This window comes from Chiloscyllium punctatum, chromosome 33 (assembly GCF_047496795.1).
Source record: "Chiloscyllium punctatum isolate Juve2018m chromosome 33, sChiPun1.3, whole genome shotgun sequence".
NCBI lineage: Eukaryota > Metazoa > Chordata > Chondrichthyes > Orectolobiformes > Hemiscylliidae > Chiloscyllium > Chiloscyllium punctatum.
Window position 1 is genome coordinate 1,981,012 of NC_092771.1, and position 14,674 is coordinate 1,995,685.

Sequence of the window (14,674 nt, forward strand, 5' to 3'; positions counted from 1 at the left end):
TTTCCGCCCCTCTGTTTCAGCCTCTCTGTTTCTCGCCCTCTGTTTCAGCCCCTCTGTTTCAGCCCCTCTGTTTCTCGCCCTCTGTTTCAGCCCCTCTGTTTCTTGCCCTCTGTTTCAGCCCCTCTGTTTCTCGCCCTCTGTTTCAGCCCCTCTGTTTCTTGCCCTCTGTTTCAGCCACTCTGTTTCTCGCTCTCTGTTTCAGCCCCACTGTTTCAGCCCCTCTGTTTCAGTCCCTCTGTTTCAGCACCTCTGTTTCTCGCCCTCTGTTTCAGCCCCTCTGTTTCTCGCCCTGTCTTTCAGCCTCTCTGTTTCTCGCCCTCTGTTTCAGCCCCACTGTTTCAGCCCCTCTGTTTCAGCCCCTCTGTTTCTCGCCCTCTGTTTCAGCCCCTCTGTTTCAGCCCCTCTGTTTCAGCCCCTCTGTTTCTCGCCCTCTGTTTCAGCCACTCTGTTTCTCGCCCTCTGTTTCAGCCCCTCTGTTTCTCGCCCTCTGTTTCAGCCCCTCTGTTTCTCGCCCTCTGTTTCAGCCCCTCTGTTTCAGCACCTCTGTTTCAGCCCCTCTGTTTCTCGCCCTCTGTTTCAGCCCCTCTGTTTCTCGCCCTCTGTTTCAGCCTCCCGGTTTCTCGCCCTCTGATTCAGCCCCTCTATTTCTCGCCCTCTGTTTCAGCCCCTCTATTTTAGCCCCACTGTTTCAGCCCCTTTGTTTCAGCCACTATGTTTCTCACCCTCTGTTTCAGCCCCTCTGTTTCCGCCCCTCTGTTTCAGCCCCTTTGTTTCTCGCTCTCTGTTTCAGCGCCTTTATTTCTCACCCTCTGTTTCAGCCCCTCTGTTTCAGCCCCACTGTTTCAGCCCCTCTGTTTCAGCCCCTCTGTTTCTCGCCCTCTGTTTCAGCCCCTCTGTTTCTCGCCCTCCGTTTCAGCCCCTCTGTTTCTCGCCCTGTTTCAGCCCCTCTGTTTCAGACCCTCTGTTTCAGTCCCTCTGTTTCTCGCCCTCTCTTTCTCGCCCTCTGTTTCAGCCCCTCTGTTTCTCGCCCTCTGTTTCAGCCCCTCTGTTTCTCGCCCTCTGTTTCAGCCCCTCTGTTTCAGCCCCTCTGTTTCAGCCCCTCTGTTTCAGCCCCTCTGTTTCTCGCCCTCTGTTTCAGCCCCTCTGTTTCTTGCCCTCTGTTTCAGCCCCTCTGTTTCTCGCCCTCTGTTTCAGCCTCTCTGTTTCTCGCCCTCTGTTTCAGCCCCTCTGTTTCAGCCCATCTGATTCAGCCCCTCTCTTTCAGCCCCTCTGTTTCTCGCCCTCTGTTTCAGCCCCACTGTTTCAGCCCCTCTGATTCAGCCCCTCTGTTTCAGCCCCTCTGTTTCTCGCCCTCTGTTTCAACCCCTCTGTTTCTCGCCCCCTGTTTCAGCCCCTTTATTTCTCACCCTCTGTTTCAGCCCCTCTGTTTCAGCCCCACTGTTTCAGCCCCTCTGTTTCAGCCCCTCTGTTTCTCGCCCTCTGTTTCAGCCCCTCTGTTTCTCGCCCTCCGTTTCAGCCCCTCTGTTTCTCGCCCTCTGTTTCAGCCCCTCTGTTTCAGACCCTCTGTTTCAGTCCCTCTGTTTCTCGCCCTCTGCTTCTCGCCCTCTGTTTCAGCCCCTCTGTTTCTCGCCCTCTGTTTCAGCCCCTCTGTTTCTCGCCCTCTGTTTCAGCCCCTCTGTTTCAGCCCCTCTGTTTCATCCCCTCTGTTTCAGCCCCTCTGTTTCTCGCCCTCTGTTTCAGCCCGTCTGTTTCTTGCCCTCTGTTTCAGCCCCTCTGTTTCTCGCCCACTGTTTCAGCCTCTCTGTTTCTCGCCCTCTGTTTCAGCCCCTCTGTTTCAGCCCCTCTGATTCAGCCCCTCTGTTTCAGCCCCTCTGTTTCTCGCCCTCTGTTTCAGCCCCTCTGATTCAGCCCCTCTGTTTCAGCCCCTCTGATTCAGCCCCTCTGTTTCAGCCCCTCTGTTTCAGGCTCTCTGTTTCAGCCCGTCTGTTTCAGCCCCTCTGTTTCAGCCCCTCTGTTTCAGTTCCTTAGTTTCTCGCCCTCTGTTTCAGCCCCTCTGTTTCAGCCCCTCTGATTCAGCCCCTCTGATTCAGCCCCTCTGTTTCTCGCCCTCTGTTTCAGCCCCTCTGTTTTAGCCCCTCTGTTTCTCGCCCTCTGTTTCAGCCCCTCTGTTTCGCATCTCTGTTTCAGCCCCTCTGTTTCAGCCCCTCTGTTTCAGCCCCTCCGATTCAGCCCCTCTGTTTTAGCCCCTCTGTTTCTGCCCCTCTGTTTCAGCCCCTCTGTTTCTCGCCCTTTGTTTCAGCCCCTCTGTTTCTCGCCCTCTGTTTCAGCCCCTCTGTTTCAGCCCCACTGTTTCTCGCCCTCTGTTTCAGCCCCTCTGTTTTAGCCCCTCTGTTTCTCGCCCTCTGTTTCAGCCCCTCTGTTTCGCACTCTCTGTTTCAGCCCCTCTGTTTCAGCCCCTCTGTTTCAGCCCCTCCGATTCAGCCCCTCTGTTTCAGCCCCTCTGTTTCTGCCCCTCTGTTTCAGCCCCTCTGTTTCTCGCACTTTGTTTCTGCCCCTCTGTTTCACGCCCTCTGTTTCAGCCCCTCTGTTTCTCGCCTTCTGTTGCAGCCCCTCTGATTCAGGCCCTCTCTTTCAGCCCCTCTGTTTCTCGCCTACTGTTTCAGCCCCTCTGATTCAGGCCCTCTGTTTCAGCCCTTCTGATTCAGCCCCTCTGATTCAGCCCCTCTGTTTCTCGCCCTCTGTTTCAGCCCCTCTGTTTCAGCCCTTCTGTTTCAGCCACTCGGTTTCAGCCCCTCTGTTTCTGGCCCTCTGTTTCTCGCCCTCTGTTTCAGCCCCTCTGATTCAGCCCCTCTGTTTCAGCCCCTCTGATTCAGCCCCTCTGTTTCAGCCCCTCTGTTTCAGGCTCTCTGTTTCAGCCCCTCTGTTTCAGCCCCTCTGTTTCTGCCCCTCTGTTTCAGCCCCTCTGTTTCTCGCACTTTGTTTCTGCCCCTCTGTTTCACGCCCTCTGTTTCAGCCCCTCTGTTTCTCGCCTTCTGTTTCAGCCCCTCTGATTCAGGCCCTCTCTTTCAGCCCCTCTGTTTCTCGCCTACTGTTTCAGCCCCTCTGATTCAGGCCCTCTGTTTCAGCCCTTCTGATTCAGCCCCTCTGATTCAGCCCCTCTGTTTCTCGCCCTCTGTTTCAGCCCCTCTGTTTCAGCCCTTCTGTTTCAGCCCCTCTGATTCAGCCCCTCTGTTTCAGCCCCTCTGTTTCTCGCCCTCTGTTTCAGCCCCTCTGATTCAGCCCCTCTGTTTCAGCCCCTCTGATTCAGCCCCTCTGTTTCAGCCCCTCTGTTTCAGGCTCTCTGTTTCAGCCCGTCTGTTTCAGCCCCTCTGTTTCAGCCCCTCTGTTTCAGTTCCTTAGTTTCTCGCCCTCTGTTTCAGCCCCTCTGTTTCAGCCCCTCTGATTCAGCCCCTCTGATTCAGCCCCTCTGTTTCTCGCCCTCTGTTTCAGCCCCTCTGTTTTAGCCCCTCTGTTTCTCGCCCTCTGTTTCAGCCCCTCTGTTTCGCATCTCTGTTTCAGCCCCTCTGTTTCAGCCCCTCTGTTTCAGCCCCTCCGATTCAGCCCCTCTGTTTCAGCCCCTCTGTTTCTGCCCCTCTGTTTCAGCCCCTCTGTTTCTCGCCCTTTGTTTCAGCCCCTCTGTTTCGCATCTCTGTTTCAGCCCCTCTGTTTCAGCCCCTCTGTTTCAGCCCCTCCGATTCAGCCCCTCTGTTTTAGCCCCTCTGTTTCTGCCCCTCTGTTTCAGCCCCTCTGTTTCTCGCCCTTTGTTTCAGCCCCTCTGTTTCTCGCCCTCTGTTTCAGCCCCTCTGTTTCAGCCCCACTGTTTCTCGCCCTCTGTTTCAGCCCCTCTGTTTTAGCCCCTCTGTTTCTCGCCCTCTGTTTCAGCCCCTCTGTTTCGCACTCTCTGTTTCAGCCCCTCTGTTTCAGCCCCTCTGTTTCAGCCCCTCCGATTCAGCCCCTCTGTTTCAGCCCCTCTGTTTCTGCCCCTCTGTTTCAGCCCCTCTGTTTCTCGCACTTTGTTTCTGCCCCTCTGTTTCACGCCCTCTGTTTCAGCCCCTCTGTTTCTCGCCTTCTGTTTCAGCCCCTCTGATTCAGGCCCTCTCTTTCAGCCCCTCTGTTTCTCGCCTACTGTTTCAGCCCCTCTGATTCAGGCCCTCTGTTTCAGCCCTTCTGATTCAGCCCCTCTGATTCAGCCCCTCTGTTTCTCGCCCTCTGTTTCAGCCCCTCTGTTTCAGCCCTTCTGTTTCAGCCACTCGGTTTCAGCCCCTCTGTTTCTGGCCCTCTGTTTCTCGCCCTCTGTTTCAGCCCCTCTGATTCAGCCCCTCTGTTTCAGCCCCTCTGATTCAGCCCCTCTGTTTCAGCCCCTCTGTTTCAGGCTCTCTGTTTCAGCCCCTCTGTTTCAGCCCCTCTGTTTCTGCCCCTCTGTTTCAGCCCCTCTGTTTCTCGCACTTTGTTTCTGCCCCTCTGTTTCACGCCCTCTGTTTCAGCCCCTCTGTTTCTCGCCTTCTGTTTCAGCCCCTCTGATTCAGGCCCTCTCTTTCAGCCCCTCTGTTTCTCGCCTACTGTTTCAGCCCCTCTGATTCAGGCCCTCTGTTTCAGCCCTTCTGATTCAGCCCCTCTGATTCAGCCCCTCTGTTTCTCGCCCTCTGTTTCAGCACCTCTGTTTCAGCCCTTCTGTTTCAGCCCCTCTGATTCAGCCCCTCTGTTTCAGCCCCTCTGTTTCTCGCCCTCTGTTTCAGCCCCTCTGATTCAGCCCCTCTGTTTCAGCCCCTCTGATTCAGCCCCTCTGTTTCAGCCCCTCTGTTTCAGGCTCTCTGTTTCAGCCCGTCTGTTTCAGCCCCTCTGTTTCAGCCCCTCTGTTTCAGTTCCTTAGTTTCTCGCCCTCTGTTTCAGCCCCTCTGTTTCAGCCCCTCTGATTCAGCCCCTCTGATTCAGCCCCTCTGTTTCTCGCCCTCTGTTTCAGCCCCTCTGTTTTAGCCCCTCTGTTTCTCGCCCTCTGTTTCAGCCCCTCTGTTTCGCATCTCTGTTTCAGCCCCTCTGTTTCAGCCCCTCTGTTTCAGCCCCTCCGATTCAGCCCCTCTGTTTCAGCCCCTCTGTTTCTGCCCCTCTGTTTCAGCCCCTCTGTTTCTCGCCCTTTGTTTCAGCCCCTCTGTTTCTCGCCCTCTGTTTCAGCCCCTCTGTTTCAGCCCCACTGTTTCTCGCCCTCTGTTTCAGCCCCTCTGTTTTAGCCCCTCTGTTTCTCGCCCTCTGTTTCAGCCCCTCTGTTTCGCACTCTCTGTTTCAGCCCCTCTGTTTCAGCCCCTCTGTTTCAGCCCCTCCGATTCAGCCCCTCTGTTTCAGCCCCTCTGTTTCTGCCCCTCTGTTTCAGCCCCTCTGTTTCTCGCACTTTGTTTCTGCCCCTCTGTTTCACGCCCTCTGTTTCAGCCCCTCTGTTTCTCGCCTTCTGTTTCAGCCCCTCTGATTCAGGCCCTCTCTTTCAGCCCCTCTGTTTCTCGCCTACTGTTTCAGCCCCTCTGATTCAGGTCCTCTGTTTCAGCCCTTCTGATTCAGCCCCTCTGATTCAGCCCCTCTGTTTCTCGCCCTCTGTTTCAGCCCCTCTGTTTCAGCCCTTCTGTTTCAGCCACTCGGTTTCAGCCCCTCTGTTTCTGGCCCTCTGTTTTAGCCCCTCTGTTTCTCGCTCTCTGTTTCAGCCCCTCTGTTTCAGCCCCTCTGTTTCTCGCCCTCTGTTTGAGCCCCTCTGTTTCTTGCCCTCTGTTTCAGCCACTCTGTTTCTCGCCCTCTGTTTCAGCCTCTCTGTTTCAGCCCCTCTGTTTCAGCCCCTCTGTTTCAGCCCCTCTGTTTCAGCCCCTCTGTTTCTCGACCTCTGTTTCAGCCCCTCTGATTCAGCCCCTCTGTTTCTCGCTCTCTGTTTCAGCCCCTCTGTTTCTCGCCCTCTGTTTCAGCCCCTCTGTTTCAGCCCCTCTGTTTCAGCCCCTCTGTTTCTCGCCCTCTGTTTCAGCCACTCTGTTTCTCGCCCTCTGTTTCAGCCCCTCTGTTTCTCGCCCTCTGTTTCAGCCCCTCTGTTTCTCGCCCTCTGTTTCAGCCCCTCTGTTTCAGCACCTCTGTTTCAGCCCCTCTGTTTCTCGCCCTCTGTTTCAGCCCCTCTGTTTCTCGCCCTCTGTTTCAGCCTCCCGGTTTCTCGCCCTCTGATTCAGCCCCTCTATTTCTCGCCCTCTGTTTCAGCCCCTCTATTTTAGTCCCACTGTTTCAGCCCCTTTGTTTCAGCCACTATGTTTCTCACCCTCTGTTTCAGCCCCTCTGTTTCCGCCCCTCTGTTTCAGCCCCTCTGTTTCTCGCTCTCTGTTTCAGCCCCTCTATTTCCGCCCCTCTGTTTCAACCCCTCTGTTTCAGCCCCTCTGTTTCTCGCCCTCTGTTTCAGCCCGTCTGTTTCTTGCCCTCTGTTTCAGCCACTCTGTTTCTCGCCCTCTGTTTCAGCCACTCTGTTTCTCGCCCTCTGTTTCAGCCCCTCTGTTTCAGACCCTCTGTTTCAGTCCCTCTGTTTCTCGCCCACTGTTTCTCGCCCTCTGTTTCAGCCCCTCTGTTTCTCGCCCTCTGTTTCAGCCCCTCTGTTTCTCGCCCTCTGTTTCAGCCCCTCTGTTTCAGCCCCTCTGTTTCTCGCTCTCTGTTTCAGCCCCTCTCTTTCCGCCCCTCTGTTTCAGCCCCTCTGTTTCAGCCCCTCTGTTTCTCGCCCTCTGTTTCAGCCCCTCTGTTTCTTGCCCTCTGTTTCAGCCACTCAGTTTCTCGCTCTCTGTTTCAGCCACTCTGTTTCTCGCCCTCTGTTTCAGCCCCACTGTTTCAGCCCCTCTGTTTCAGTCCCTCTGTTTCAGCCCCTCTGTTTCTCGCCCTCTGTTTCAGCCCATCTGTTTCTCGCCCTGTGTTTCAGCCTCTCTGTTTCTCGCCCTCTGTTTCAGCCCCACTGTTTCAGCCCCTCTGTTTCAGCCCCTCTGTTTCTCGCCCTCTGTTTCAGCCCCTCTGTTTCTCGCCCTCTGCATCAGGCGCTTTGTTTCAGCCCCTTTTTTTTCAGCCCCACTTTTTCAGCCCCTCTGTTTCTCGCCCTCTGTTTCTCGCCCTCTGTGTCAGCCACTCTGTTTCTCGCCCTCTGTTTCAGCCCCTCTGTTTCAGCCCATCTGATTCAGCCTGTCTGATTCAGCCCCTCTGTTTCTCGCCCTCTGTTTCAGCCACTCTGTTTCAGCCCCTCTGTTTCTTGCCCTCTGTTTCAGCCCCTCTGTTTCTCGCCCTCTGTTTCAGCCCCTCTGTTTCTTGCCCGCTGTTTCAGCCCCTCTGTTTCTCGCCCTCTGTTTCAGTCCCTCTGTTTCGCGCTCTCTGTTTCAGCCCCTTTGTTTCAGTCCCTCTGTTTCTCGCCCTCTGTTTCTGCCCGTCTGTTTCTCGCCCTCTGTTTCAGCCCCTCTGTTTCTCGCCCTCTGTTTCAGCCCCTCTGTTTCTCGCCCTCTGTTTCAGCCCCTCTGTTTCTCGCCCTCTGTTTCAGTCCCTCTGTTTCGCGCTCTCTGTTTCAGCCCCTCTGTTTCAGTCCCTCTGTTTCTCGCTCTCTGTTTCTGCCCGTCTGTTTCTCGCCCTCTGTTTCAGCCCCTCTGTTTCTTGCCCTCTGTTTCTGCCCCTCTGTTTCTCGCCTTCTGTTTCCGCCCCTCTGATTCAGCCCCTCTGTTTCAGACCCTCTGAATCAGCCACTCTGATTCAGCCCCTCTGTTTCTGCCCCTCTGTTTCAGCCCCTCTGCTTCTCGCCCTCTGTTTCAGCCCCTCTGTTTCTCACCCTCTGTTTCAGCCCTTCTGTTTCAGCCCCTCTGATTCAGCCCCTCTGTTTCAGCCCCTCTGTTTCTCGCCCTCTGTTTCAGCCCCTCTGATTCAGCCCCTCTGTTTCAGCCCCTCTGATTCAGCCCCTCTGTTTCAGCCCCTCTGTTTCAGGCTCTCTGTTTCAGCCCGTCTGTTTCAGCCCCTCTGTTTCAGCCCCTCTGTTTCAGTTCCTTAGTTTCTCGCCCTCTGTTTCAGCCCCTCTGTTTCAGCCCCTCTGATTCAGCCCCTCTGATTCAGCCCCTCTGTTTCTCGCCCTCTGTTTCAGCCCCTCTGTTTTAGCCCCTCTGTTTCTCGCCCTCTGTTTCAGCCCCTCTGTTTCGCATCTCTGTTTCAGCCCCTCTGTTTCAGCCCCTCTGTTTCAGCCCCTCCGATTCAGCCCCTCTGTTTCAGCCCCTCTGTTTCTGCCCCTCTGTTTCAGCCCCTCTGTTTCTCGCCCTTTGTTTCAGCCCCTCTGTTTCTCGCCCTCTGTTTCAGCCCCTCTGTTTCAGCCCCACTGTTTCTCGCCCTCTGTTTCAGCCCCTCTGTTTTAGCCCCTCTGTTTCTCGCCCTCTGTTTCAGCCCCTCTGTTTCGCACTCTCTGTTTCAGCCCCTCTGTTTCAGCCCCTCTGTTTCAGCCCCTCCGATTCAGCCCCTCTGTTTCAGCCCCTCTGTTTCTGCCCCTCTGTTTCAGCCCCTCTGTTTCTCGCACTTTGTTTCTGCCCCTCTGTTTCACGCCCTCTGTTTCAGCCCCTCTGTTTCTCGCCTTCTGTTTCAGCCCCTCTGATTCAGGCCCTCTCTTTCAGCCCCTCTGTTTCTCGCCTACTGTTTCAGCCCCTCTGATTCAGGTCCTCTGTTTCAGCCCTTCTGATTCAGCCCCTCTGATTCAGCCCCTCTGTTTCTCGCCCTCTGTTTCAGCCCCTCTGTTTCAGCCCTTCTGTTTCAGCCACTCGGTTTCAGCCCCTCTGTTTCTGGCCCTCTGTTTTAGCCCCTCTGTTTCTCGCTCTCTGTTTCAGCCCCTCTGTTTCAGCCCCTCTGTTTCTCGCCCTCTGTTTGAGCCCCTCTGTTTCTTGCCCTCTGTTTCAGCCACTCTGTTTCTCGCCCTCTGTTTCAGCCTCTCTGTTTCAGCCCCTCTGTTTCAGCCCCTCTGTTTCAGCCCCTCTGTTTCAGCCCCTCTGTTTCTCGACTTCTGTTTCAGCCCCTCTGATTCAGCCCCTCTGTTTCTCGCTCTCTGTTTCAGCCCCTCTGTTTCTCGCCCTCTGTTTCAGCCCCTCTGTTTCAGCCCCTCTGTTTCAGCCCCTCTGTTTCTCGCCCTCTGTTTCAGCCACTCTGTTTCTCGCCCTCTGTTTCAGCCCCTCTGTTTCTCGCCCTCTGTTTCAGCCCCTCTGTTTCTCGCCCTCTGTTTCAGCCCCTCTGTTTCAGCACCTCTGTTTCAGCCCCTCTGTTTCTCGCCCTCTGTTTCAGCCCCTCTGTTTCTCGCCCTCTGTTTCAGCCTCCCGGTTTCTCGCCCTCTGATTCAGCCCCTCTATTTCTCGCCCTCTGTTTCAGCCCCTCTATTTTAGTCCCACTGTTTCAGCCCCTTTGTTTCAGCCACTATGTTTCTCACCCTCTGTTTCAGCCCCTCTGTTTCCGCCCCTCTGTTTCAGCCCCTCTGTTTCTCGCTCTCTGTTTCAGCCCCTCTATTTCCGCCCCTCTGTTTCAACCCCTCTGTTTCAGCCCCTCTGTTTCTCGCCCTCTGTTTCAGCCCGTCTGTTTCTTGCCCTCTGTTTCAGCCACTCTGTTTCTCGCCCTCTGTTTCAGCCACTCTGTTTCTCGCCCTCTGTTTCAGCCCCTCTGTTTCAGACCCTCTGTTTCAGTCCCTCTGTTTCTCGCCCACTGTTTCTCGCCCTCTGTTTCAGCCCCTCTGTTTCTCGCCCTCTGTTTCAGCCCCTCTGTTTCAGCCCCTCTGTTTCAGCCCCTCTGTTTCTCGCTCTCTGTTTCAGCCCCTCTCTTTCCGCCCCTCTGTTTCAGCCCCTCTGTTTCAGCCCCTCTGTTTCTCGCCCTCTGTTTCAGCCCCTCTGTTTCTTGCCCTCTGTTTCAGCCACTCAGTTTCTCGCTCTCTGTTTCAGCCACTCTGTTTCTCGCCCTCTGTTTCAGCCCCACTGTTTCAGCCCCTCTGTTTCAGTCCCTCTGTTTCAGCCCCTCTGTTTCTCGCCCTCTGTTTCAGCCCCTCTGTTTCTCGCCCTGTGTTTCAGCCTCTCTGTTTCTCGCCCTCTGTTTCAGCCCCACTGTTTCAGCCCCTCTGTTTCAGCCCCTCTGTTTCTCGCCCTCTGTTTCAGCCCCTCTGTTTCTCGCCCTCTGCATCAGGCGCTTTGTTTCAGCCCCTTTTTTTTCAGCCCCACTTTTTCAGCCCCTCTGTTTCTCGCCCTCTGTTTCTCGCCCTCTGTGTCAGCCACTCTGTTTCTCGCCCTCTGTTTCAGCCCCTCTGTTTCAGCCCATCTGATTCAGCCTGTCTGATTCAGCCCCTCTGTTTCTCGCCCTCTGTTTCAGCCACTCTGTTTCAGCCCCTCTGTTTCTTGCCCTCTGTTTCAGCCCCTCTGTTTCTCGCCCTCTGTTTCAGCCCCTCTGTTTCTTGCCCGCTGTTTCAGCCCCTCTGTTTCTCGCCCTCTGTTTCAGTCCCTCTGTTTCGCGCTCTCTGTTTCAGCCCCTTTGTTTCAGTCCCTCTGTTTCTCGCCCTCTGTTTCTGCCCGTCTGTTTCTCGCCCTCTGTTTCAGCCCCTCTGTTTCTCGCCCTCTGTTTCAGCCCCTCTGTTTCTCGCCCTCTGTTTCAGCCCCTCTGTTTCTCGCCCTCTGTTTCAGTCCCTCTGTTTCGCGCTCTCTGTTTCAGCCCCTCTGTTTCAGTCCCTCTGTTTCTCGCTCTCTGTTTCTGCCCGTCTGTTTCTCGCCCTCTGTTTCAGCCCCTCTGTTTCTTGCCCTCTGTTTCTGCCCCTCTGTTTCTCGCCTTCTGTTTCCGCCCCTCTGATTCAGCCCCTCTGTTTCAGACCCTCTGAATCAGCCACTCTGATTCAGCCCCTCTGTTTCAGCCACTCTGTTTCTCGCCCTCTGTTTCAGCCCCTCTGTTTCAGACCCTCTGTTTCAGTCCCTCTGTTTCTCGCCCACTGTTTCTCACCCTCTGTTTCAGCCCCTCTGTTTCTCGCCCTCTGTTTCAGCCCCTCTGTTTCTCGCCCTCTGTTTCAGCCCCTCTGTTTCAGCCCCTCTGTTTCTCGCTCTCTGTTTCAGCCCCTCTCTTTCCGCCCCTCTGTTTCAGCCTCTCTGTTTCTCGCCCTCTGTTTCAGCCCCTCTGTTTCAGCCCCTCTGTTTCTCGCCCTCTGTTTCAGCCCCTCTGTTTCTTGCCCTCTGTTTCAGCCACTCTGTTTCTCGCTCTCTGTTTCAGCCACTCTGTTTCTCGCCCTCTGTTTCAGCCCCACTGTTTCAGCCCCTCTGTTTCAGTCCCTCTGTTTCAGCACCTCTGTTTCTCGCCCTCTGTTTCAGCCCCTCTGTTTCTCGCCCTGTGTTTCAGCCTCTCTGTTTCTCGCCCTCTGTTTCAGCCCCACTGTTTCAGCCCCTCTGTTTCAGCCCCTCTGTTTCTCGCCCTCTGTTTCAGCCCCTCTGTTTCTTGCCCTCTGTTTCAGCCACTCTGTTTCTCGCCCTCTGTTTCAGCCACTCTGTTTCTCGCCCTCTGTTTCAGCCCCTCTGTTTCTCGCCCTCTGTTTCAGCCCCTCTGTTTCTCGCCCTCTGTTTCAGCCCCTCTGTTTCAGCACCTCTGTTTCAGCCTCTCTGTTTCTCGCCCTCTGTTTCAGCCCCACTGTTTCAGCCCCTCTGTTTCAGCCCCTCTGTTTCTCGCCCTCTGTTTCAGCCCCTCTGTTTCAGCCCCTCTGTTTCAGCCCCTCTGTTTCTCGCCCTCTGTTTCAGCCACTTTGTTTCTCGCCCTCTGTTTCAGCCCCTCTGTTTCTCGCTCTCTGTTTCAGCGCCTTTATTTCTCACCCTCTGTTTCAGCCCCTCTGTTTCAGCCCCACTGTTTCAGCCCCTCTGTTTCAGCCCCTCTGTTTCTCGCCCTCTGTTTCAGCCCCTCTGTTTCTCGCCCTCCGTTTCAGCCCCTCTGTTTCTCGCCCTGTTTCAGCCCCTCTGTTTCAGACCCTCTGTTTCAGTCCCTCTGTTTCTCGCCCTCTCTTTCTCGCCCTCTGTTTCAGCCCCTCTGTTTCTCGCCCTCTGTTTCAGCCCCTCTGTTTCTCGCCCTCTGTTTCAGCCCCTCTGTTTCAGCCCCTCTGTTTCAGCCCCTCTGTTTCAGCCCCTCTGTTTCTCGCCCTCTGTTTCAGCCCCTCTGTTTCTTGCCCTCTGTTTCAGCCCCTCTGTTTCTCGCCCTCTGTTTCAGCCTCTCTGTTTCTCGCCCTCTGTTTCAGCCCCTCTGTTTCAGCCCCTCTGATTCAGCCCCTCTCTTTCAGCCCCTCTGTTTCTCGCCCTCTGTTTCAGCCCCACTGTTTCAGCCCCTCTGATTCAGCCCCTCTGTTTCAGCCCCTCTGTTTCTCGCCCTCTGTTTCAACCCCTCTGTTTCTCGCCCCCTGTTTCAGCCCCTTTATTTCTCACCCTCTGTTTCAGCCCCTCTGTTTCAGCCCCACTGTTTCAGCCCCTCTGTTTCAGCCCCTCTGTTTCTCGCCCTCTGTTTCAGCCCCTCTGTTTCTCGCCCTCCGTTTCAGCCCCTCTGTTTCTCGCCCTCTGTTTCAGCCCCTCTGTTTCAGACCCTCTGTTTCAGTCCCTCTGTTTCTCGCCCTCTGCTTCTCGCCCTCTGTTTCAGCCCCTCTGTTTCTCGCCCTCTGTTTCAGCCCCTCTGTTTCTCGCCCTCTGTTTCAGCCCCTCTGTTTCAGCCCCTCTGTTTCATCCCCTCTGTTTCAGCCCCTCTGTTTCTCGCCCTCTGTTTCAGCCCGTCTGTTTCTTGCCCTCTGTTTCAGCCCCTCTGTTTCTCGCCCACTGTTTCAGCCTCTCTGTTTCTCGCCCTCTGTTTCAGCCCCTCTGTTTCAGCCCCTCTGATCCAGCCCCTCTGTTTCAGCCCCTCTGTTTCTCGCCCTCTGTTTCAGCCCCTCTGATTCAGCCCCTCTGTTTCAGCCCCTCTGATTCAGCCCCTCTGTTTCAGCCCCTCTGTTTCAGGCTCTCTGTTTCAGCCCGTCTGTTTCAGCCCCTCTGTTTCAGCCCCTCTGTTTCAGTTCCTTAGTTTCTCGCCCTCTGTTTCAGCCCCTCTGTTTCAGCCCCTCTGATTCAGCCCCTCTGATTCAGCCCCTCTGTTTCTCGCCCTCTGTTTCAGCCCCTCTGTTTTAGCCCCTCTGTTTCTCGCCCTCTGTTTCAGCCCCTCTGTTTCGCATCTCTGTTTCAGCCCCTCTGTTTCAGCCCCTCTGTTTCAGCCCCTCCGATTCAGCCCCTCTGTTTCAGCCCCTCTGTTTCTGCCCCTCTGTTTCAGCCCCTCTGTTTCTCGCCCTTTGTTTCAGCCCCTCTGTTTCTCGCCCTCTGTTTCAGCCCCTCTGTTTCAGCCCCACTGTTTCTCGCCCTCTGTTTCAGCCCCTCTGTTTTAGCCCCTCTGTTTCTCGCCCTCTGTTTCAGCCCCTCTGTTTCGCACTCTCTGTTTCAGCCCCTCTGTTTCAGCCCCTCTGTTTCAGCCCCTCCGATTCAGCCCCTCTGTTTCAGCCCCTCTGTTTCTGCCCCTCTGTTTCAGCCCCTCTGTTTCTCGCACTTTGTTTCTGCCCCTCTGTTTCACGCCCTCTGTTTCAGCCCCTCTGTTTCTCGTCTTCTGTTTCAGCCCCTCTGATTCAGGCCCTCTCTTTCAGCCCCTCTGTTTCTCGCCTACTGTTTCAGCCCCTCTGATTCAGGCCCTCTGTTTCAGCCCTTCTGATTCAGCCCCTCTGATTCAGCCCCTCTGTTTCTCGCCCTCTGTTTCAGCCCCTCTGTTTCAGCCCTTCTGTTTCAGCCACTCGGTTTCAGCCCCTCTGTTTCTGGCCCTCTGTTTTAGCCCCTCTGTTTCTCGCTCTCTGTTTCAGCCCCTCTGTTTCAGCCCCTCTGTTTCACGCCCTCTGTTTGAGCCCCTCTGTTTCTTGCCCTCTGTTTCAGCCACTCTGTTTCTCGCCCTCTGTTTCAGCCTCTCTGTTTCAGCCCCTCTGTTTCAGCCCCTCTGTTTCAGCCCCTCTGTTTCAGCCCCTCTGTTTCTCGACCTCTGTTTCAGCCCCTCTGATTCAGCCCCTCTGTTTCTCGCTCTCTGTTTCAGCCCCTCTGTTTCTCGCCCTCTGTTTCAGCCCCTCTGTTTCAGCCCCTCTGTTTCAGCCCCTCTGTTTCTCGCCCTCTGTTTCAGCCACTCTGTTTCTCGCCCTCTGTTTCAGCCCCTCTGTTTCTCGCCCTCTGTTTCAGCCCCTCTGTTTCTCGCCCTCTGTTTCAGCCCCTCTGTTTCAGCACCTCTGATTCAGCCCCTCTGTTTCTCGCTCTCTGTTTCAGCCCCTCTGTTTCTCGCCCTCTGTTTCAGCCCCTCTGTTTCAGCCCCTCTGTTTCAGCCCCTCTGTTTCTCGCCCTCTGTTTCAGCCACTCTGTTTCTCGCCCTCTGTTTCAGCCCCTCTGTTTCTCGCCCTCTGTTTCAGCCCCTCTGTTTCTCGCCCTCTGTTTCAGCCCCTCTGTTTCAGCACCTCTGTTTCAGCCCCTCTGTTTCTCGCCCTCTGTTTCAGCCCCTCTGTTTCTCGCCCTCTGTTTCAGCCTCCCGGTTTCTCGCCCTCTGATTCAGCCCCTCTATTTCTCGCCCTCTGTTTCAGCCCCTCTGTTTTAGCCCA